General features: G+C 37.0%; 1 long non-coding RNA gene across 2 annotated transcripts; it reads right to left on the bottom strand.

Annotated features, from left to right (window-relative positions):
- Nucleotides 1–13076: 13076 nt before the first annotated feature.
- On the bottom strand, nucleotides 13077–17203 carry LOC113968182. 2 transcript variants are annotated; one of them, XR_003534408.1, is made up of 3 exons: nucleotides 16342–17203; nucleotides 14887–14992; nucleotides 13077–13548 (listed from the first exon to the last, which is right to left on the bottom strand). It is a non-coding gene; the product is annotated as an uncharacterized LOC113968182 (long non-coding RNA). The 2 variants fall into 2 exon arrangements; XR_003534409.1 differs by having other exon boundaries at nucleotides 14887–14995.
- Nucleotides 17204–23399: the final 6196 nt, after the last annotated feature.

The following is a 23399-nucleotide window of genomic DNA, read 5'->3' on the forward strand; positions in this document are numbered from 1 at the left end:
AAATATTAAACCCTGAAAGCAGTTCAACACACACACACATGGGCACATATATACCCTGCTACCATTCTGGTTTTTCCTGTAAGCACAGGAATAGTGCTTACAAGAACACAGAATCATAGAATCACTGAAGTTGGAAAAGACCTAAAGAATGTAGTGGGTTGGCTTTTGGATTTTTTAGGCCTTCCTTAGCAAAGGGGTCAGAAATCTAAGGAAGTATTCCATATCATCCTTTAGCATAACACAACATATAAATAAGGTGGAGATAAGAGAGCTCACGCTCTTCTCTCTTCCGGTGGCTGAAGGCAACAGGTCTTTCACAGACGGTCTTTGCAAACTGACTCAATTCACCTTTACCTTCAGTGGCTTCCACCACTCGTCGGGTGGGACTCCAAACAGCTGCTTTCCACTTCCAAGCTTGAAGCTAGAGTTAGGGAGCTGAAACAAAGATAATAGAGTCAAACCTTTGACTGAACACCACCATACCAACTAGAGCATATTACTAAGTGCTGCATCCAGTCATTTCTTGAACACTTCCAGGGATAGTGACTCCACCACCTCCCTGGGAAGCCTGTTCCAGTGCTTAACCACTCTTTTGGTGAAGGAATTCTTTCTGATGTCCAACCTGAATCACCCTTCACACAGCTTGAGACTATGTCCTCTTGTCCTGTTACTAGTTGTATGGGAGAAGAGACCAACCCCCTTCTTGCTACAACTTCCTTTCATGCAGTTGCAAAAAGCGATAAAGTCTCATCTCCTTTTCTCCAGGATAAACAACTCCAGCTCCTTCAGCCCTTCCTCATGGGACTTACTCTCTTGAACTTTGACCAGCTTTGTTGCCCTTCTCCAGACATGCTCCAGCACCTCAGTGTCTTTCTTGAAATGAGTGGCCCAGAACTGGACACACTACTCGAGTTGAAGCCTCACTAGTGCCAAGTACAGATGGGCAATCACTACCCTAGTCCTGCTAGCCGTGTTATTTTTGCTACAAGCCAGTATGCTGTTGGCCTTCTTGGCCACCTAGACACACTGCTGGCCCATGTTCAACTGCCTTTGACCAGCATCCCCAGGTCCTTTCCTGCTGGGCAGCTTTGCAGCCACTCCTCCCCCTGCCTGTAGCTCTGCATGGAGTTGTTGGGACTCAAGTGCAGGACCTGGCACTTAGTCTTATTGAACCTCGTCCTGTTGGCCTTGTTCCATAGATCCAGCCTGTCCAGATCTCTCTGCAGAGCATTCCTACCCCCCAGTAGATCAACACTCCTGCCCAACTTAGTGTCTTCTGTGAATTGATTGACAATGCACTCCATCCCCCCACTGATAAAGTTATTAAACAGGACTGGCCCCAGTACTCAGCCTTGAGGAACTCCACTAGTGACTGGCCACCAACTGGATGTGGCACCATTCATCACCACTCTCTGGGCCAGACCATTCAGCCAGTTTTTAACCCAGCAAAGAGTGTACTTGTCCAAGTAGTGGGCTGCCAGCTTCTCCAGGAGAATGTTGTGGAAGGCAGTATCAAAGGCTTTACTGAAGTTCAGGTAAACTGCATCCATAACCTTTCCCTCATCCACTGGGAGAGTCACCTGGTCATAGAAGATCAGGTTGGTCAAACAGGACTTGCTTTTCCTAAGCATATTTTGGCTTGGCCTGATCCCCTGGTTGTCCTTAAAACATCAAGTACATAAAATTTAAGAAAGCTCCATCCATCAGGGTTATTTTTATGACTCCCATTCAGCAGTCTTAACACTTTACTAAGTGCAAAAACATAGATTCCTGATTCACCAAGAACTTATTCTGAAAGCATTCAGGTTTAGACTATCTTTTCCTCATTCCTGTTATGCATTTGATTTAAATTCCTTTGTTATTAAAAAAAAAATCTACTTTTAATACATGAATCTTCTCAGCTAAAGGAGCAGAAAATGGAAAGACCAATATTTTCTCATAAACCTCACAGTTTACTCCATGGTTTGTAGTAGAAAGACTTTAGTAGTGAGGATCTTGCAAATATTTAAATAAAATGGTGTTGAACAGAATACTGATGACCACTAACTCAGTCATCTGCTTCTCCAGTCTGTCTGTGACCAGCACTGGGGGCCAGAATGCTCCCTTTGATTTAGTGTGTCCTAGCCCTGGCTTGTGGCCTAACAGTGCCACTTGGGACTCAACCTTCCTCACAGTGCTGGAAATATGCGGATATGTTTCCACTAAGGTGTTAACATTTTCATTATCTATCACTTTCTAACTCTCATGGTTGGCACCAATTGTTAATGGTTTCATTGATTATGTAGTCCCCGACAAACCTCTTTTATTTTGTCTATATCTAAAGGCAATTAATGGCCATTTGGGAGTATGTAGGTGTAGTGGTTTGAACCAGGTTTTCCCCCTGAAGCTAAGAAAGTGGTAACCCCCAGGGGGTGGTGACCCTTGGGGTTTGACCCAATCAGTGCTCCTGCAAAATATAAATATATCTCTAGACCGGAAAAGAAGTGGTACTTGTTGTTGGAGAAGAAGAGTGGCCATGTTGTGAACGCCACGAGGAAGGGGCTCAGGGCCCCTTGGGGGCTCTGCCCCCCCCCCAGCCCCTGGTTGGGGGGTTACGGGGACTCGGAACAGTGTTAAACTGGACTGAGTGCCTGTAACTAAGAACTGGGGGAGTTTCTCCCCGGTAAGCAGCAGTAGGAGACACTAAGAGCGGCAGCAGAGCAGCAGTGGACGGAGGAGAGCAGTGGCAAAGAGCCAACAGATAAGGACCAAAGTAAGCAGCAGAAGCCAGCATGCAGCTGAGGCAGACACAGAGTTGTTTGAAGAAAAGGAAAGCAGCAGCAGGAAGAGAACTGAGCCACTGCAGAGACAGAGTTTCGGGGGGTAAGAACTAAACAACCAACACTCCCCAAACTCCCTGGAGACTCCTCCGAGAGAGAGGAGGATGATTGGACTCACTTGAAAGAGTCTTGGGGTGTAGTATGCACTGCAGAGAGGAGCTAAGAAGCTCCGGCCTCTCGAGAGCTAAGCCAGGACGGCCAAAGGAATGTGTGTGTGGGGTGACCTTGGGCCCCCCCTTTGCTGCAGCTTCAGAGAAGCTGGCAGCCATCTTGAGGCAGAGCACAGAAGCTCTGTGAAGGGGCTTGATTGCCCCTGAAGATACCAGACCGTCACGAAGGCTTCCGCACTTCGTTGATATGACCGTGGTGGAGCAACCTTTGTCTGGGGTAATGCAGCCCACGGAAAGACCCTTCGTTTGGAGACGAGGGGCCGAGACAGACTTGGAGACTCTCTCGTGTGTATTGGCAAGGATCCAACAACTGTTGCATTGGAAGAGAGAGACATTGCTACTCTAGAGAGACCTGCTGCTCAGAGACTGGAAGGGGTTTTTTCTTCTTCTTCTCTCCTGGACTTTTATTTGGAGGGAGAAGAGATTTGGCCCATTGTAAATATTATTGTCATGGTAGAAATAGAGTTAAGATTGTATGTAATGTATTATACTATTTATTTATGTGTATAGTCACTGTAATATAATTCCCTTCCCCCCATATTGAGTCTTGTGTTTTTGTCTGGAAAACCCATCTCACATTGGGTTGAGATGTGGGAGGGCGGCTAGAACAAGGGAATTGGATTTTGGGCTCTCAAACCATGACAGTAGGTAAGGACTCATTTTCTCTTGATGGTGTATCTGAGTAGGTTTCGGCCTGTGACACATACAAACATGTTAATTAGTGAGTAGATGAATGCCTGTAATCTTCACTGCTATTGAGCTATTGGTCATCATGCCTTAAGAAGAACAGACCAGTTTTAACTAGATCAGTGTTATCAAGTATGTTTACTGAAAGGAAGCAAGTTGCATGCTGTTTTATAAAACAATATTTTCTGCAATGTCCAGAGAAGTTCCAAAGAAAGTACACAAGGGTTGTACTTTTGCACTTTTGATTTTTGCTCAGGACATCAATCTTTCCACCCACCAGAAAAGCACAAAAATATCTTTGCTTACTGCTATCTGTTAATAGTTTTCATTCAGGACCCCAGAGTATACTCCAACAGAGTTGTAATAGAATGTATTTATCATGACAAGTTTTAGTTGTGGGATACAATCTCCACAGAAGTGGCTTCTTTGGGTTCCCATGACCTGCTCCCCCCCCCAAAAAAGTTAAGCTGTCCACCTTTAAGTAAGTAAGAAAGCTCACATCTGCAATTATATTCTCAAATGGATTTTATGAAACCTTTCATTTTCAGGAATTTAACTCCTTACTGCATGTATTTGTTATTGAAGAGGGGAAAGAAACCTTATAGTGAGATGCAATTGAGATTCTCCTTAATAGATTTGGTCTCAAAGTAGATTAATAATCTGGAGTTTTAAAACATTGTCTTTACATGTAAGTCACTGCAATATCTAATTAAAATAGGTAATAAAAAAAAGGAAAGAGAAAATTGGAGTAGATTTGAGGAAATTCTTTGTTTAAAAGTGAGATGTAATAAATGGTATTGGCTTCATGGCTCTTATTCTTAAGGATACCTTGATAAAGGCATCACCATTTATTGATTCAAGGTTTTCACTAAACTGAAGTTATTTACAAAATATGAAAAACATAAAAAAACTTCTGGTCTAAATCATATTCATATTTATATGTCTTATAATGATTTTCCACTATACAAATTATGTATTTAAGTAATTTAAAAATAAATATACTAGATCTAAACTAATCTAAACCTAAAAGAAATCACTATCTACAAAGGAAAACTTGAGAAGAAAAGGAAAAAATAATAACGTATTTACTGCTATTCTCTCCACATGAAAAGGAACATAACTGCTGAAATCTGATTCTATTAGACATAATTACCTTAAATGAAAAAGTCTTAATAGCCTGTTGAGAAATTATAATACCATCCTCCAATACCTGTCTTTTATAGCATTGGATTTGTTGATTTAATTAACTATAATTGTTGTATTTTTTAAAGGAACATCTTAAATTTATGTCTAAAGGGATCCATGGATTTATTTAGAATAAAAAAATGAATGACTTTATCTTGTTTCAAAACTGACCTCATTAAACCTTTTTGGGTTTTGCTGTCATTTTATTTGCTTGCTGTTGTTCAAAATTAGATTTTGGCTTTTCTAAGTTATAGGTTGAACTTACAAATGTTTCTGAATATTAGATCAATGGAAACCTTTCTATCTCCATCTAGATGCCCACTGATATTTAGAATAGTTTTAATCTTTTGTAATTCCTTAGTTCATTGATTTTATTTTTAATGCAAAATTTATGAAACAATAGCCTTAGTTTTGTTGCAAATAAAATTACTTTCTCCTGTAAGGCCATACTTTTTATGCATTTTCTGTTTGGAAACTGTATCTTTTAAACTAGTAAAAAAGCCCCTGCTTAGAAAAGGAAAAGGATATTTTCTCTTGGCAAAACAAACCCAGTTGTTGCTCAAAAGCAGAAAAAGGTAAACTGTTAAGAAGGATATCAAAATCCTAGACATTAATAAAAATACAGGGAAAAAATTAATGCTTTTATATTCCCATTCATCCAGGGCAGGTTAGTTCCCTTACATACTGTTATACCATACTGATAACTTTTTCTTTTTTCTCTTTCAAAAGTGCCTCTCTTGTAGTAATTTCCCTCTCCTTAATTTCAGATCAGAAATGCTTCTGGCTCTATGCAATGTGCTGGAGCTACAAGCTTCTCTTTTATCAGCTGACAGTATCATAGCCTGGAAGTTAGGATACTACTCTGAAGATGATAGTTAAAAGAATAAGAGAATATACTACTTGCTCTCACTTGGACTGAGTATTCTGTTAACAGAACCTCTTGGAAGCATTGCAAATAGAAAATGAGATAACAGATTTCAGTACCATAAGCCTCTGGTAAAAATGAGACCTGTTTCCTGAGACAAGAGGGCTTGAGGACATAGCATCAAGCTGTTTCCTGTTAGAATTAAGGTTGGAGAAAAATGAAACCAAGTATCATGCAGAGACAGGAATTGGAGTGCACCAGGAAAACATACAAGCCAATTTCTTGCTCACAGCCTTGTTCAACTCATGCTAATCACTTCCCACCTGGTTGTCTTGGAGCTGTGCAGCAGAAGAGCTCAATCCCATATTCCTGACTGCAGACGGGGAGCTGAACACTGTATGCCCGTTAGAGGAGAGACAGAACTGATTGCTTATCCAAGAGAGGTAAAAACACTATTATCTACCAGTCGGATTTCTGTATGTAAACACTAATATCTATGACCCAGTCTGGATATACTGTTCTGCACAATGTAGGTTATGATGAATTAGCTTTAAGTACTGATTAGAGTGAAATAATTGCTAGCAGTGAAACCTGATGTATGTAGGAGAGATCAAGCCAAAATTTCCTGTTTTGTTGCAGAATCAAGACTGGAAATCTGTAACATATCTACAGACACTGTAGCAAAATATAAATATAAATATAAATGATAGATTTTTTTTTTTAACCTTAAGGTAAACTTCTCTGATACACATAAAAGACAGTAACAAATGTAAATATATGCACATATTTCATTTTACAATTATAAAATTGCCTGTCTAAAAAAGATTAGAGATAAATACATCATAGAACAGAGAAACCAGAGAATCACAGAATTTTTTTATGTTGGAAAAGACCTTAAAGATCACTGAGTCCAACCAGAGGCCCCAATGCAACCCACGAGGCTGTGTGCCAAAAACTTCTGGCCATTACCAAAGCTCTGACCAGCTATGATCAGTAACTGTCTTCCAGCATTTTACTTTCAGCTAAGCCTCATATCCCAGCGTACAGTCAAACCTTAAAGTCAGATGCATTGTTCAGGTCTTCTGGGCACTTTGGAGTAGACTCATCTTGAATGACTATGTAAAGCCACCATCCAACAGTGTAACCACACCAGTTGTCAAGTACTATGGCAGCTATTGTAAGAATACAGATCTATAAATTGTTACGGAATATTGTGGAGCAGGCTCTGTTTCAGACATAATTAGACTGTATAATAAAATGGTGAGCTTTTTATTTGAAAAAAAGTGTAATGCATTAAAATTATGCTGTAAATCAAGACTAGAAGCCAGAATAAAAGTAGGAGTTATGAGATAAGCTCTTGGCTGATGCCAAAGGGCCTTTCTGTGCCTTGGTTCATCAGGAAACAAGCTCATGCAGTTGCTGCCTATCTCTGCCCATTCATCTCTGGTGTGATCGTCATCAGAAGAAAATACATTGTGAAATATGAAGATCCTGTGAGTTTCTTGAAAATTACTGTTTTGTACTGTTTTGGGTTTTTTATGCAAAACTGTGCCTTCTTCCCTCTACCCCTTCCACCTCACAGCAAGGCAATGAGTACATGCATGGTTTGAAACCAAGCATAAATTGTTACGCTCTCAGTAATTAGGCAGCAAGAGAAGTAACTGACATTACTCAAGGAATGAGAAAGAGAATAGATGCCAATTAAAGAATGTGAGAGGGAAGTAAAATGAAGATTGTATCAAAGTGTCTTAATGGACTTATAACAGCAGTAATGTAGAAGAAGCCTGCAGGAAGAAGCCTTTGTCAGTTCTAATTAAGAAAAATGTTCTCTGAGAAATATTTTGTTGTAGATGTCAAATAATCTTTAGTTCCTTTGAGTCCATCATTTTCAATAGTGGTCTGTAATATAAGGTATTAATTTTACCAACAAGTGCTGTGAGATGACACTTGTTTGAGCTTCACATTTTGTAAATGCACCCTGAAATGTGCACCCTAGTTGGGGTCAGAGAGGGAAAGTAAAGAAGAGAAATACTGTCCTTCAGGAATTTTGATATTTGGATAATTTCATTAATTCTTAATATATGTAGTCGATGAAACATAAATGCAATTTGGGATATCATGCACATGAGAGCATCAAAAGAGATTATTTGATTCTGGATTGCGTGACACAGCTAGTTCACTATGGATGGTAAAAAATGCAATACCATACCTGCATCAATTGTCTGTCCTTGTCAAGGATATAGAACACAGTATGCACATTCTGTGAGGTCTGAAAATTTTATCTGAGGTGGTTGTTTTATTGGCACTGAAATATGAATAGTACAGAGACCATGAGGGTAACTGTTGGTTTGATATCTGTTAAAAATACTCTTAGGGAGTATGGTTGATAATCATTGATATATGAAACACTAACAAGCAGTTTTATTGTATTTATTTTTTAATTTAAAGGGTTTGATTCTTGGTCTTACAGCATAATATGACTTTTGAAATCATGCAATTGAGGGCATTTCTCCATATTTTGACCTTTTTGTGAAAGTCAATCTCAGAACAAGGACCAGTGTCTTGGGAAAACAACTATGAAAGCTTAAATAATGAAGAGCCTACTGTGGACCTGGATCTGGTGCCATACATAAAGTGCTGGCTTATTTTGGCCAAATATTCTTTCCCTGGCCTCGTCTTATCCAGAGGTAGTTGTTTAGATCTTTATGTTTTCAAGTCTGCTATATTACTATGAACAGAATCCGTAGCATCTTCATATAGCTATTACTGCTTAAAATAACTGTGAAAATATTGCATATATTCCTAATTTTTTTTAATATATTGCCCTTTTCTATCAATTAAAGAAGATCTGATCTTGATTTCTTCTTCTCTATTTCTTGTCCCTTTTTAATAATAAAATCTGTGAAAGAATATATCAGAAAGGAAATTGGTCTTGCAGAAGACTCTAATAAACATCATGTGCATTCTATGGAAACTGTTTATCTGGAGCTGAAACAAATTATTAGCATAAGAGAAAATGTGACCACATCTTTGACATCTTTCATTTTCACCTTTGGTAGGCAAAAGCATTTCATTTGTTGTTTATACTTTTCTTATATCAAAATAAAAAAGAAATATATCAGCATTTCCGAATAAAATGTATGTGTTGGTTGTCAAAAGTTATTTGAGAGACCTATTCTGCATATATACAAATTCAGGGCATTTGTGTTTTGAACATTATTGACATTGAATTGTAATATGTCAAAAGCACATCATACCATTTTTAAACTTAATTGCTTCCAAACATATTTTGTTCTTTTTAAAAACATATGAAATGAGTGTTTTACTTCAGTGTTATCATATTCTCTATGACTCTTTTCTTTTTAAAGAACTTTTTCAAAAGCTACATTTTAAATGACTCCTGCTGAGACATTATTCCTATGAAGTGCCACCTACTTGGTATTTTCTGACTGTGTGGCAGGTGAAGCCTGCTGAATATGTGAATTTTGGCAAAAGACTGAGTGCAGGGGAAAAAACCTAACTAATATCACATGCATAGTGACACAATACATGCAATATTGCAACTATCTCTTTCTGGATAAAGAAAAGTCAGTGAAGTAAAGAGTGAGGAGAGACAATAGAAGATGGCAAATGAGGTAGTCTGACAAGCCTTAAAAACAGGCTTCAGAAGTAGGCAAGATTAAAAACAAAACAACACCTAACAAAAAACCCATACCATAACAAAACAACATCTAATCCCCAAAATCAGAATCTGTTGAAACAGAGTCAGGGATGGTAAATAAATTAATCCTGGGAATACTGGTCTCCTGGGGTTCTCTTTTGGCACATGGTATCTATTTTTTTAATTTGATGCACTTAATGCTGCTACTTCTCTCTAATACTTTCATTGAGAAAACACCATATTAACTAAGGAAAGGTATGGACAGCCTTTTGCAAGATCTTGCTTTTACTTGATTAGCTTCTGTTAACCCCATACATTCAGTCTCTTACCACTCTGAAGGGAAACTAGTATCGTTCAAATGGAATTATTAGGTATGGATGTATTTTCTATTTTTATTTGTAGTTCACATATACTTCAGTTTTTAAGTGTCTTTTTCATTGGACCTATCCAGGAAACAACTGAACGTTATACTAACTATTGAGGTTTCAAAATCTTAATCCTTTGAAATTAAATAAAAACTTCTCAAATAATTTTCAATGTACTATGTCAGAAGCTTCCACTGAAAATGGTAAATTTTGAGGCTTCTTCCCCCTTTTCCTCTCACTTCTTTCTGAAACTTACTGGAGTCTCCACCTCAGACTAAAGAAAACTTTTGCACTGAAAACACTGTTGAAATTGCAATATTTTGGTGGAATGATTCTGCTCTGATAAGGCACTTATACCAATTTCGGTAAATGTATTCCATCCTACCCTCCTTTTTCACAGAGCAATACAGTTGATAGTCCCCCTGTATATCCAGTGGTCTTGACTTGGCATATGTGGCAGCTTATTACATATTTCTTCTAGCTTCTGCTCTAACCCTTGCTAGAAGTTTCCTGCCAAATATTTAGACACATAAAATGATTTTGGGTTCACTTTGCAGAAGTTATGTCAATCTGAAATCCATTGATGACTTATTCACCTCGTTAAAAATAGAATGAGTGTGAGTTCACTTTGAAAGCGAATTGTGTTTGGGGTAAGGACTCAGTTTAACTTTGAATCTTAGTTTTCTTCTGGATCTGAAGGTAGATGTGTTGGTTTGGGTTTTCTTGTGTTTTGTTTGTTTGTTTGGTTTGGTTTTGTTTGGGTTTTTGTTTGTTTTTTGTTTTCTTTGTGGTTCTTTATATTTTATGCTGTGATATACTAATATAAGAACACAATTTTGTTCCTTGACATCAGGTTATCCATCTGTAACACAACTTCAAATGTAGTTTTATGGTCTTGTTTGTATGATGCTGGGATGCAGGTTGTATATTCTGTTGCACGCTTTGTCAGACACTATGTCTTTTATTGGCATGTCCTGTAATTTTGAGTACTGAAAGTCCTCCAAATATATTTCTGTGTCTGTAAATCGTAACCACGGAAATGGCATGACAGGTTTGGTTTCCAGCTGTTTGATTCCCACTGTATGATGTTTACTAAGTTGTGCATTTCAATTATTTCCTTAATAATTATATATGCAGCTATTTTTTCTTAAAAATAACTATAAAATGCATAAAAATTAAATTTTGTATACATTTTTAAAAATTCTATTGTTTTAACTTTGTCCATTAAATGACACTTTTCTGACATTTGCTTATAGATAGTGATAACACCAGCCATACACATAATATATGACATTGCAACTGTCCTAAGAAAAAAAAATATGTGCAACTCTGTAGAAAAATACCAGTCATGAGAACTCATTCAGGCTAGAAAAATACAGATATTACATTGTCAGCAATAATTCAGATAAGAGTCACATCAAAATCTCTGCTTTCTAAAACCAGCAATTTTTGAAAAACAACCTGGAATAGTTCACACATTTGAAACACAAAAAAGACACAAACAGGAGATTAAAATACAATATATACTAGGAAATACAGAAAATAATTTTGACAATGTAATCCTTCTGAAAAAAATCCCAACTCGGAAAGTTAGCAAGAACAAAATGCTTCTGCAAGACCTTACAGAAGCAGCATTAAAAAGAACAGAAAGTAAAATACATATTAAAACTCACACTAGATTTTTGTACAAGAATGTTCAGTTTGATTCACTGATTTTTTTCCATTTTACAGCCACTTTCACTTTCTTTCACTTCAGTAGAAATGCCCATTGCTTTCATTTGCCTTTCAATATCTGCAGACTTATTTTAATTGTCATTCATAGAACTATTCTGTGTATGGGTTAGCTGGTCAATTGCCAGATTAAGTACGATTACATAGATCATTCCTGATACTTTGGAATCAAGAAAATACTGTGTGCAGCAATTGTTCATTAAAGCATTTAAAACCACATAGTTATATAAAGTGTTCTGCACTATATTTAAAAAAGTATTTTCATACAAGTTAAGTAGAATGAGCTGAGTGCCCAGATGACAGACTGAACATACAAAAATATAACAATTGGAATAATCATGAGCTACTTTCATAATTCATTCTATGTTGGATAAAGCATATATACTTTTAAGACACGTTAAAGAGTTACCTTTAAATACAAGGTCTGTCAACCTATGTCCATTATGAATTACAGCATGTAACTCAATTTTTTTTAAGAAGTCTTAGCTTGTAGTTTTCAAAGTCAGTCAAAGTTGGTCAAAGTTATTCCAGCATCCTGAGAAGTACCTATGGATTTGCCGCACATAGAACGGAAATGTGGAAGAACAGAGAATCATAGAATGTTCTGGGTTGGAAGGGACTTTAAAGATCATCTAGTTCCAACCTCCCTTTCATGGGCAGGGACACCTTTCACTGGATCAGGTTGCTCAGAGCTCCATCCATCCTGGCCTTGAGCACTTCCAGGAATGGGGCATCCATAACCTCTCTGGGCAACCTGTTCCAGTGTCTCACCATCCTCACATCAATGAATATTTTTCTAATGTCTAATCTAAACCCACTCACTTTCAGTTTAAAGCCTTTCTTCATTGTCCTCTCTTTACATGCTCTTGCAAATAGTCTTTCTCCATCTTTCTTTTAGTCTCCTTTAGGTCCTGGAAGGCTGAAATGAAGTCACCTTGAAGCCTTCGATTCTCCAGGCTGAACAATTCTAATTCTCTCAGCCTTTCCTCACAGGATAGGTGTTTCATCCCTCTAATCCCCTTGGTGGCCTCCTCTGGACTCGCTCTAACAGGTCCACATCTTTCCTGTGCTGGGCACTCCAGAGCTGGATGCAGTACTCCAGGTGGGATCTCACCGGAGTGGAGTAGAGAGGCAGAATCACCTCCCTCAACCTGCTGATCACACTTCTTTTGATGCAGCCCAAAAGATTGGCTTTCTGGGCTGCAAGTGCACATTGCCGGCTCATGTCCAGCCTCTTATCCACCAGCACCCCTAAGTCATTCTCAGAAGGGCTACTTTTGATCTGTTCATCCCTTTAGCCTGAATTGATACGGGGGGCTGCCCCAACCTAGGTACAACACCTTGCACTTGGTCTTGTTAAACCTCTGAGGTTCCCATGGATCTGTTTCTTGAGCTTGTCCAGGTCCCTCTGGATGGTATCCTGTCCTCCAGGTGTGTCAGCCACAGCAATCAGCTTGGTGTCATCAGCAAATTTCCCTCAGGACTCCAAACTCCAAGAATACATGATCCCTGTAGCCCAGGCTGCCTTCAGTTTTGATGTCCCCAATTTGCTTCCTTACATTGGTGACCAACAGATCCAGTAACGCATGGCTCATGAAATTATCTTTCATGCATTCCAGGAGTCTCTTGGATTGCCACAGCTTGTTGTGCTAATTTTCCGGCAGGTGTCAGGGTGGGTTGAAGTCCCCCAGCAGGACAAGAGCCTGTGAGCTCCTTCAGCTGGAGAAAGAAGTCTTCACCCATGGGCTCCCCTTGTGTATTAAACTATGCAAGTCTAATGCATTGGGTTTTATACACTGTTCCTTATCAACTAAAGCTTTCTGAGATCAGTATAAGCAAGCAAGCATTTTGTATGGAAATTTTAGATGTCATCATACTAGATACTTGTAAAGATGTCTTATTTGATTCTTTGATTTTAACTTTGAAACATCATGGAGTCTCTCTTTCTTGTAGAATCATAGAATAGTTTGGGTTTTCAGTCCATTTGAACCATAACCAAAAATGTTTTGTATTGAAAAATTCCTTAATATTACCTTAGAAACATCTTGACTATTTGGGGTTTGTTCTTGCAAAAGACATAAAGTAAAAGAAACATTGGTAAATTAGTATTAAAATCAGCTAAGGTTCTTCTCTAAAATCCAAAATTTGAAACAGTAAAAAATCAATCACTGAATGTGTTTATCTCAACTAAGGTCATGGCTGACAACAAAAAAACATACCAATGAAAATTAAATTGATCCATATTGTAATACTAACCTTGATACGACATTAATTTAAGATGTCTTCTCTGATTTTGTTCGTGTGTTTGACACTCATTCAGTAAAACTAAGAAATCTGCAATTAAATTGGGTGCATTAAAAAGATTCATATTTGTCTTTTATCCCATTCTTCTCTATGTCTAGATATTACAGTATCCCATGTCATTATAGCAGATATATCTGCTGGGGAATTCAATCAGATTATGAAATCTTGGAACTTAATGCTAAATGTCAAATGTACAGACATATATATCATACTTTTTTTCCTAGAAAAGCAAATTTTACATTTTATAGACAAACCCTTCACTTTGATCACGGGGAAAGGCCTAGTTTCGTAGCCAACATTTAGTTTCCTGATTTTTCACATCTATGAGTTTTGTAGATATGTCACAGGAACTTTTAGCAAATAACATTTTTTTAATACAGCAATCAGAACTGAGAGAGTTATTGAAAAAAAGCCAGCATATTTTGTAATGGCAGATGTGTCTCGGGATTCTGTTCCAGCTTGGAAGAATAGTTTCCAGAATCTGCATGTTCTGATTCCTAGCAGAGTACCAGAATCATCTCCTTATTCCACTTGCTGCTTTCAATTTTTAAAAATGAATTTGAAATTTATTTCCCATTGGGAGATTACATCAAAACTAAAAATGATACTTAAAAAAAAAAACAAACAACAAAAAAACCCCACAACCCCCTCCTTGTTTTTTATCCTTTACCATTCAATTTATTGAAGTGTCCCTCTGCTACAATATCTGGTTACATTTTGTATTAATGCATATTTAACACAGGATTTCTTTTTGGATATAAGGGAGTTGTTTAAGGTATGCCTCTAGTCTCTGGCCAATGAAGAAAGGCTATCATCACAAAAAGGCAATTAATCTCATTTTTCTTATACCTTTACTTTAACTGGAAGAATAGGCAAGCTTACAGGCCCACCACCTTTCTTTAACTGGCATACATATTTATTATGAGCAGATTCATTTGTAGATTGGAGTACAGTAGTATTTTAGGCCAAAGTCATGTCTCAAGGCTTAGTTAATTAATTAATTATTACAAAGCACTTTGAGAACCCTGGAGAGAAGACATTATAGAAGTATGTGATGTTATTTTAATAATTTTCCATTTCGCTGAGTGGAATGAATTACCTTAGAGCCCTCAGGGTCCTGGGTCTGATTAAGGACTGTTGACTGCATTACAGAAAATATGGTTTCCACTTCCCTTCAGTTTGGCAGCCTTCCAACTTCCAGCTGTCTGCTAGTAAAAAAAGAACTCTGTAGATTTTTACATATGAGTTTTGAAAGGATAGAAAAAGGTTTTAGAAAAGTAGACATCAGCTAATTTCATCTAATCAGAATCTCTGGGAAGTTGCTATGGAGAGAAAAAGCTGTTTGAGTTTTAATGAAAACAGAGAAAACTGGAGCAAAACATTCTTTTCTGTGGAAAACCTTGAATTTCCAGCAACATACCCAAGGATCTTCTTACTTAATTGACATGCAAAAAGAAAGCATAGAAAAACTAGAGACAAGTTCAGGAAAGATCAGAACAGTATGATAGCATTACTAGGGACAGTAATGCTAATCAGACAGGACAAAGCTTATTTGGAACTAAGACTATCTAGGGACTTAAAGGGTAACAGATATGCCAGGAGTAAATGTATTCAGAAAATGTGACTCCAGTATCTGCAGAGAGACAAGTATTTCTTTAAGTGTCTGTGGTAGTTTGGCCCAGGCCTTCCTTGGTGACCAGCTTGTAACCAAGGAAGTGCCCAGATTTACCCGGTATTCCCTACGATTTTTACGTAAACTGGGGTATAAGAAGAAGGGAGGAAAGACCTTCGCTCTCTTTCCTTCCGGTGGCTTTGGAAGTGCAGATCTCCCTGTGTTGAGTCTGCTGGCTTGGAGAGTGAGGCCTGGTAAGGCCTTGTCGACCTTGGGAGGCGGAGGCCGCCGGCAGCCACCAGTCACCCCAGCGTGATTCTGCGTTGTCCCAAGGAGAGTAGTAAGATCTTCTTTGTTAATTCTTTAAGTTGATAGACCTTGGGCTACTGAACGGGATAATATTATATATATATATATATATATATATATATTATTTTGGTTTTTGTTCTTCCCTTCCCCTTTCCCTGTGAAATTATATATATTTATATATTTCAACTGTATATAACTGTAAATATAAGTGTAAATATATTTATATACATTACTTTGTCTCTCTCTCGTTTTCGGTTCTTTCGGTTTTTTTCCCCCTCTTCTCCCTTGGTTTTGGGGTGAGGGGGGGGACTCCTTGTGGTGAGGTCTGGAGACTTGGCAGGGAGCCAGCTCCAAACCATAACAGTGTCACTTCAGGAGTGGTGCCAGCCACAGTGAAGGAGCTTCAGACTGGGGACTACTCAGAAGAGCAGTACCTCTTCAAATTCATCTACTAGATGGGATTCACTCGGAAATTATGAAAGTGCTGGCTGATAACAAGGCTTTTTTCTATTTTTTATGAAAATAATTTAGTGACTGGGAGAGGTCAATGAAAACCAGAACATGATTAATGCAGTATATATTTCTTTAAAAAGAGCAAGAGGGACATGGGAAATTGTGACCAGTAAGCCTCACCTCTGTCCCTAGACATATCTTGAAGTAATGGAATCAATCTGTTTCCTGAGATGTAAAGAACAGGACAGAAACCAGGAGCAGTCAATATGATTTTTTTCAAGGATGATGCTTATCCAGTCCTCTTGCCTTTTGCAAAGAAATTGCTATCTGTATGGATGAGGGGACTATGATACTGTTGAATGCTGGTAGGTCTTGTAACACCATCTCTCATTGCATTCTCATTTGGAAGTTGAGGTCTGGAACACAGCACTGTTTTGGGTGCTGTAAAATGGATGGATTGCTAAGCTCAAATGGTGGGAATCAATGAGCTTGTGTCCTATTGGTGGCTGATAATAGTATCAGGGACACACTGGGACCCATATTATCAATTATTTTAATTGGTGATTAATTGCAGATTCATAGTAAATCTGCAGAAACAATAGAGCAAAATGATTAATTGACACAATGAAAGAATAATCTGCAGTTCTGAGGGACCTTGATAAATTTCACTAAGCAAGCATAAGACTTGAGAAGCTTTTCAAGAATAAAGGTCCAGATGCTGTACTGGATCTGAGTCCACTTTTCACTCTCTTCACAAGTAAAGTGAACTACACACTGGACTTGCCTCAGGAGGAACATGGTAAGGAAACTCAACAAACTTATTATAACCCTCTACCCTGTGCTAATAGGGTTGCATCTGGAATACTTATGTCCATTTTGAGAGCACTGTTAAGAAACTGGAATAGTGGATGTAATGGATTGCTACTGTGCTGGTCAAGGGCCTTGAGCAGATGATCTACAAGGAGAGGCTGAGGGAGCCACCCTTCTTTTGAATAAGGGATGCTAAGAGGTGGTCTAAGAGAAGGATGTAACTACTTGAATGGCACTTAAAGAGCTACATCCTTTCTAGGATATAAACTCTTTTGATAGTGGTAGACGATAAAGTAAGGAGCAATACCAGTATGACATTGCCTCTTAAGAAACTCCTTCACTATGAGGAATAGATTATCATAAAAGGTTGTGGGCTCTCCACCCTTTGTTATCCAGACAGACCTAGTCCAAGTCTCTGCCTCTGTTACAAAAGTTTGCATGTTTCTGCTTTTGTCCATTCATGTGTCTGGCCTTGTCATTAGGTGTATTTTACGTACATGTGTCTACACAACATTGATGTGTGTGCCTACCTGGAACATATGCTCAACCTTGCTACTGGCTGGACTAAGGGTCATGGAGCTGCCACCACCTTGTCTCTGCTGGGCTACTGAATTCAGTGGCTCCTAGCACATATGTCTGATTTACTCGAGTTCAAGATAAAACTATTTATAGTTCTCCAATCATGAGAATATCAGAACTGTGACAAATAGCAGTTTCATTTCTAGTCATAAAGTAGAAAACAACACTTTTAGCAAATCAAACAACCAAATCTGATTTGTTTAAGTGAAATATTTTACACACATGGAAGTAAAAGGCTTTATTTTGATGTTAAGGAAGCAAAAAAAAAACAACAAAACTTTTCACAATTTAAATGTTTTATACTTTTAAAAGTCATTAAAAATTATTCAGATTAAAAAGTTAAGGTTTTATTTTCAAAGTATTCTGATACTAAGTATTGCTTATATCCAGGGAAAAAAACCAACCCTCTCAGCTATAATCAAAGCAAAACCAAAGTAAATTCAAAAGTAGGTTGATATCTGATGTCATAGAACCCACATTTTTATCAAAGGAAAAAATCCATAGTACTGTTAATCAGTGAAATACTACCATGATGGACTAGATTAGAATGGCAGGAAGAACAGGTTTACAAAAAAAAATTTTTTTTAAAAGTTGAAAATTATTAAGATTACAGTACAAGATCAAGTACATAGAAATAAACCTGTTCAAATGCTTTCTCAGTTTACATGTTCTTAAAGGCTAGACTCTTGCCCCTTTTCCCTTTTCCATCTTCTCTTTCCCTTTCCCTTCCCACTTCCCCTTCTATGTCTCCTTCTCTTTCCTTTTTGCTTTCCTTTCACCTTTTTCTCCACTCCCTTTGCCCTTCAGCTTTTTATTTCTCTTCCCTTTCCCCTGCCACCTTCCCCTTCACTTTCTCCTTTCCTTTTCCTTTGTTTAAAGCTATGTTCCTCATTTTACCATGGCTCTAGATATTCAGGTAAGTTGGCAACTTGGCCCTAAATCTACCAGAATCATAAGAACGGTTCTACACTAACATTTTAGCTGGGCCCAGGAGGTGCTTTTGAAGCAAATCTCACATTTTTTCCCTACTTTCTCTGCTTTTGTTCTTGTCATGCAACTGTTTTGGAGCATGTGAACAGAATTTAATTTTATGGAACAAACATAAAAAATGAAAAAACTCCAAGATCACATCTAATTCACCAAATTACTGGTGAGCATCCAGTCTATAGGATCAAACTAGAGCTGGTCTAAAATAACCATCTTAAAATAATCTTACATAATCTAAGTTTCATATCTCCAGTGCCAACTCTTTGTCTCTGCACATTCACTCTTATCAAATATATTTTGCTAATATCAGTAAAGCCCAAATCAAGCTCAGTCTAACTGGATTTCATCTTAGCTGTATAAGTCACATTTTACTATTCTTATCACAAGTTCTGCTTCACTATGACACTGTAGACTCTTTAGAGCTGAATACCCAACAGTTTGCCCAGGACAGAATTAACCCAGGAGAGAGAATGAAGAAGAACCAGAAGCATCATTCTGCAGCATGGGTGGTCAGCTGCACAGGTGTCAAAGAAATGGTATCTTTGTAGGCATGAATGTCCCTCTGGGAGTGGGGCTGAAAAGCTAAATCTGTTTTCCTTGTTTTCTTGTTGCTGATCATTGAGCAGTTAGATTTCAATATCCTTCTGGCAGGTCTGACTCTGCGTGAGCTAAAATGGATTCTAGATGATTGATTTCAGAGAAAAGGCCACAAGTGTTTTATTTAGATACGGCCCATTGCATCATTTGCTAAAACTGCAGTTTAAAAAGCATCTAAATCCATGGTTCTAAGATTTTTAAGAGCTCTTTCATGAATCAGTGCCAAGCTAATGCAGGAAATGCAGGAAACAACAACTGAAAAAAAAGGAATAATTAAAAAAATGGAACGCTTTTGCTTCAGAGACCCTCACTCCTTGTGCTGAATGCCATAAGAAATAACAAAATAAATATGAGTTATTCTTAAAACCTCAAGTGTGATGAAAAATCACATTATGAAACCAGCAATATTATCTTATTAAAAGGCTAGGGAAGTAAAAATGTCCATTTAAAAATTCTCAAATCAAATCTGCAGTGAGGGGTCTCATAATACAAAAAAAAATCCCCTTTCTAATTGAGTTATTAAATGAGTAAAACCTGTTATGTATTTTGGATCTGTCATTTCACAACTCAAGTGCAAGTACAGTAGGAATACAAGAATTCATGACTTCTTCAAAACTATTTGTATTCAGAAGTTGATATGATATAAGACGGTATGATATGATGCCATATACATTTCTGCTCAGACTACTACGGAGTCTTGACCCGGTTCTCTGAATTTCTCTTTTTTTTTTTTTAGTATTTTTTGTATATTTGAAACCATTGTATTTTTTACCAGGATTATCAATACACACATACTAAAGCAATGGAACCAATTTTTTAAAAAAATCGTGAATTTATTTTTTTGAGTTTGAATTTTCTGTGAGTACAGATAGAAATAATAATATCCTCACACAGTGTATGCATTAGGTAAAACTTTTTCAATCAGCAGTTCTTAGCATGTCTAAAATGGGAAATTGATAACATTTTCATTGCACTTATAGAACACTTTATTTTTTTTTCAGAGATTCTCTCCTCAAAAAGCTGCTGCTCTAATAATTTGACTAAACTTTATGAAAAATAATGATTTTCTGATGCAGGATCTTCTAAATTAATTGTCCTAATTTCTGCTTCAGATTTGAAGTTTTTACATAATAGCAGTAAGTCATTGATTTCACTGAAGTTCCTTTCTTATTTCCCACCACAGGTTTTTTTGTTGTTTTTCCCTGTGTAATCTTTGTATATGTATGTGGAGGAAAAGGGTAATTTCTTTTGGTATTCTCAGTTTAAGTGATGTTGATACTGTTTTTTCAAAAACATTTCAAGACAAGAAAGAATTTTCTTTTATGAGTTATTATCTCCACGTAAGGCTTTATAGCATTGCAAACTGTCAAAAAAAACCAAAACAAAAACTCATTAGGAAAAAGAAGCTTAGAATAAAGTCTTCATTCATAGTTTACATTATGAAACAGGAAAATATTCTTATAACAGTCCCATTATTCATCTCTTCAATTTCAAAACTTACTAACAAGGGAAACTGTTCAGTTTTCACTCAGAATCTTATCCTGAGGTTGATCAGCTCATGCATGCAGTAAAGTACGTTTAAAATGAGGTCTCCAGAATAAAAAATCATGGTAACATTTCTTAAATCCATTTTCTATGAAAATTCTTTCACATTCATTTTAAAATAACCAGGAGATGAACACTCCTTCAACTTTAAATACATGCTAGGAAATGCATGAATTTTTTATATAAAATCCTGAATGGAATTGAAAAAGTACCTTGAATTGTAATCTAAGAATAAATTGATATTAAAAATTCATATTAAAAAAATGCCCCGAGAGTCTTACACTGGTAAATATTTTGGTTTTACAAAGTGCATATTCCTCTGTTCTCCTGGATGACTCCAACCCTCTCTCCCTTGCTTGTGCAAGGGGACAACAGTAAAACACAATTAGCAACTTCTAGGGAAAGACATTACTTTCATCATGGCAAAGCAGTGGTAGCTGTAAAATAATGATGTCAACAACTATGATTCTCACATATTTTCTTTACATATTAAAGTTGGAATGTCAGTACATATTATTTCAGCATTTTACTCTGCATCCTGACAGGATATTTCACTTGGAATAGCACTGCTATTTCAGGCACAATAAAAAAGGCATTCCAATGAATTGAAAATACACTTACATTTTTTAGAAATAAATGGACTGTATATTTGTTCTTCATGGTAATCTTGAAGAGCTTTGCAATCAGCTGTCTTTTTTCAGCTGCCATCTGCATGTTCCTGAACTCATTCAGGATGTCATACAGCTCTGAATAGAAAGCTTCATAAGGTCATTTTCTGCCTTAGAGCTTTACACTTAAAAGATTTGGCATATCTGCAGTTGCAAAATGCAAAGCATTTCACCCAGAATGAATTTTCTGTCAAATGACAATTCATATCTATGCAAAGCACAGCTTTTGTTTATGCGTCACAGGACTGATTATGTGTAGATCAGCTGAAGCCTAGAGAGGTGTCTTAACTTTTCCTGGCAGTGACCAGGAGCAGACAGTTTCCAGTGAGAAAGCAGCTGGGAACCTGTGTGACAGAATATTTTTTAAATTTTAAATTCAGGAGCTGAATTTTATATGTGTTTTCCTTGCTTTATTATCTCAAACTCTCAGACAGTGGACCAGATTTGGAATAATTCTGTGTTAAACTAGGACTTTGGATGGAGCTGGGCTCGCTGGGGAAGCATTGTGTTTGGCTTTTATTCTGAATTTCTCTAAGAGTTTGCTACTTTTTCTGAGAGTAGGTTTTAATATTAGTTTTTATTTATACAGTGGGGAGCTTTGGAGCAATTTCAGACAATGAAGAGATATATCATGAAAGTCAAGGCATGCCTCAAAGATCTTTCAAGGTGAGACCCTTAGCACAGCAGAAATACAGTTGCATGAAGAAAAGTAACTTATGAAGGTCTCATAGAAGGCATGAATATAATCAAAATTTCATGTTTTAGTCAATATTTATTCACTCAGAAAATTAGTTTCTAGCTGCATGGAAATTTGGGGTTTTTTTGTTGATATGATCAGATAATTGGTGAGGAAAAAACGTGCCTAGAAAAATAAGTAAGAAGCCAGAGGAGAGGGAGAACATTACACCTAGTAAAAAAGAACACCAAGATAATATGAAATTAAACACACAAATGGCATTAGTATCAACCACATCCCTTCTTTTGTGAAAATTCTGGAGATGAAAGAACTCTTTTCTATCCTGAGAACTTTAAGTGCATCATCACTTATCCTGTCTTTCACTTGAAAGTTACTGTAGATGTCAAAGTAACTTTTAAGGGTAGGAATGTGTTGCATTTCTACTGTGCCAGCAAAGTAGTTGGAATCCCTAAAACACAGTAGGATTTTTTAATCCAGGTCTTTGCTAAGAAAAATAGTAAAGGGTCCTCTCTTAGCCATAAATATGTTTCATGTTAAAATGCCACTTTAAATAGAACAAAATATTGCAAAAATAACAGGTGAGGATCAAAATGTCCAGATAAATTTTTAGAAGTAGCTATGTACCTGCCTCAAGCTATTACTGCCCGAAAAAAACAGGTAGATTGAAAGTATTCTGGAAATTTAAGTCTATAAAGCTGGTCTGGGCAGTTGGAAATGTATGTTACCCTATGCTTAGGTGGAAAGGAATAATTTCTGCATTTACCCAGCTTGTATCATCAAAATAAGGTGTTTCACAAATCATTTGTATAGATTTATATTTAATCTTTAGCTATGAAACGGAAGAATTAAAAAAAAAGGTCTTTACTTGCACTTTGTATTGTTTGTCTGTATAAATTGTAAAAATACCTGTAGTAAAACAAGCTGTGTTCTGCACTTGCTTTTTAGATGTGACATAACACAGAGGAGTGATTGTAAAACTCATATGTGTGATATACTCATCCATTTGCTTAAACTAATAATGCCTACCACATATGTATGAAACTAATTTCCCTACTTATTCAGAGTTTAAGTTTTTGGAACCAAATTTTGACCTCTGAGTCATCAGTACTTTGACTGATTCCTGATTTTAAAACAAACTGGTTTTTATACTTTTGGAAGTAGAACTGGAAAATAATAATATGAAATTAAGAAGGGAAGTGGCATTCGGTATTAAATCCTTTCTCTTTATTCAATAAAATTATCTTCCACCAATTTCTGAAAGAAGCATAACTAAAGAGGTATGCTAGGTAAACTTTTTGTGGTTTCTGTCTTCTGTGGGAGGCTAATTTCACTACAGACCAGTGAGCTGTTGACAA

Source organism: Neopelma chrysocephalum, unplaced genomic scaffold (assembly GCF_003984885.1).
Source record: "Neopelma chrysocephalum unplaced genomic scaffold, ASM398488v2 Primary Assembly neopelma1_66, whole genome shotgun sequence".
Lineage (NCBI taxonomy): Eukaryota > Metazoa > Chordata > Aves > Passeriformes > Pipridae > Neopelma > Neopelma chrysocephalum.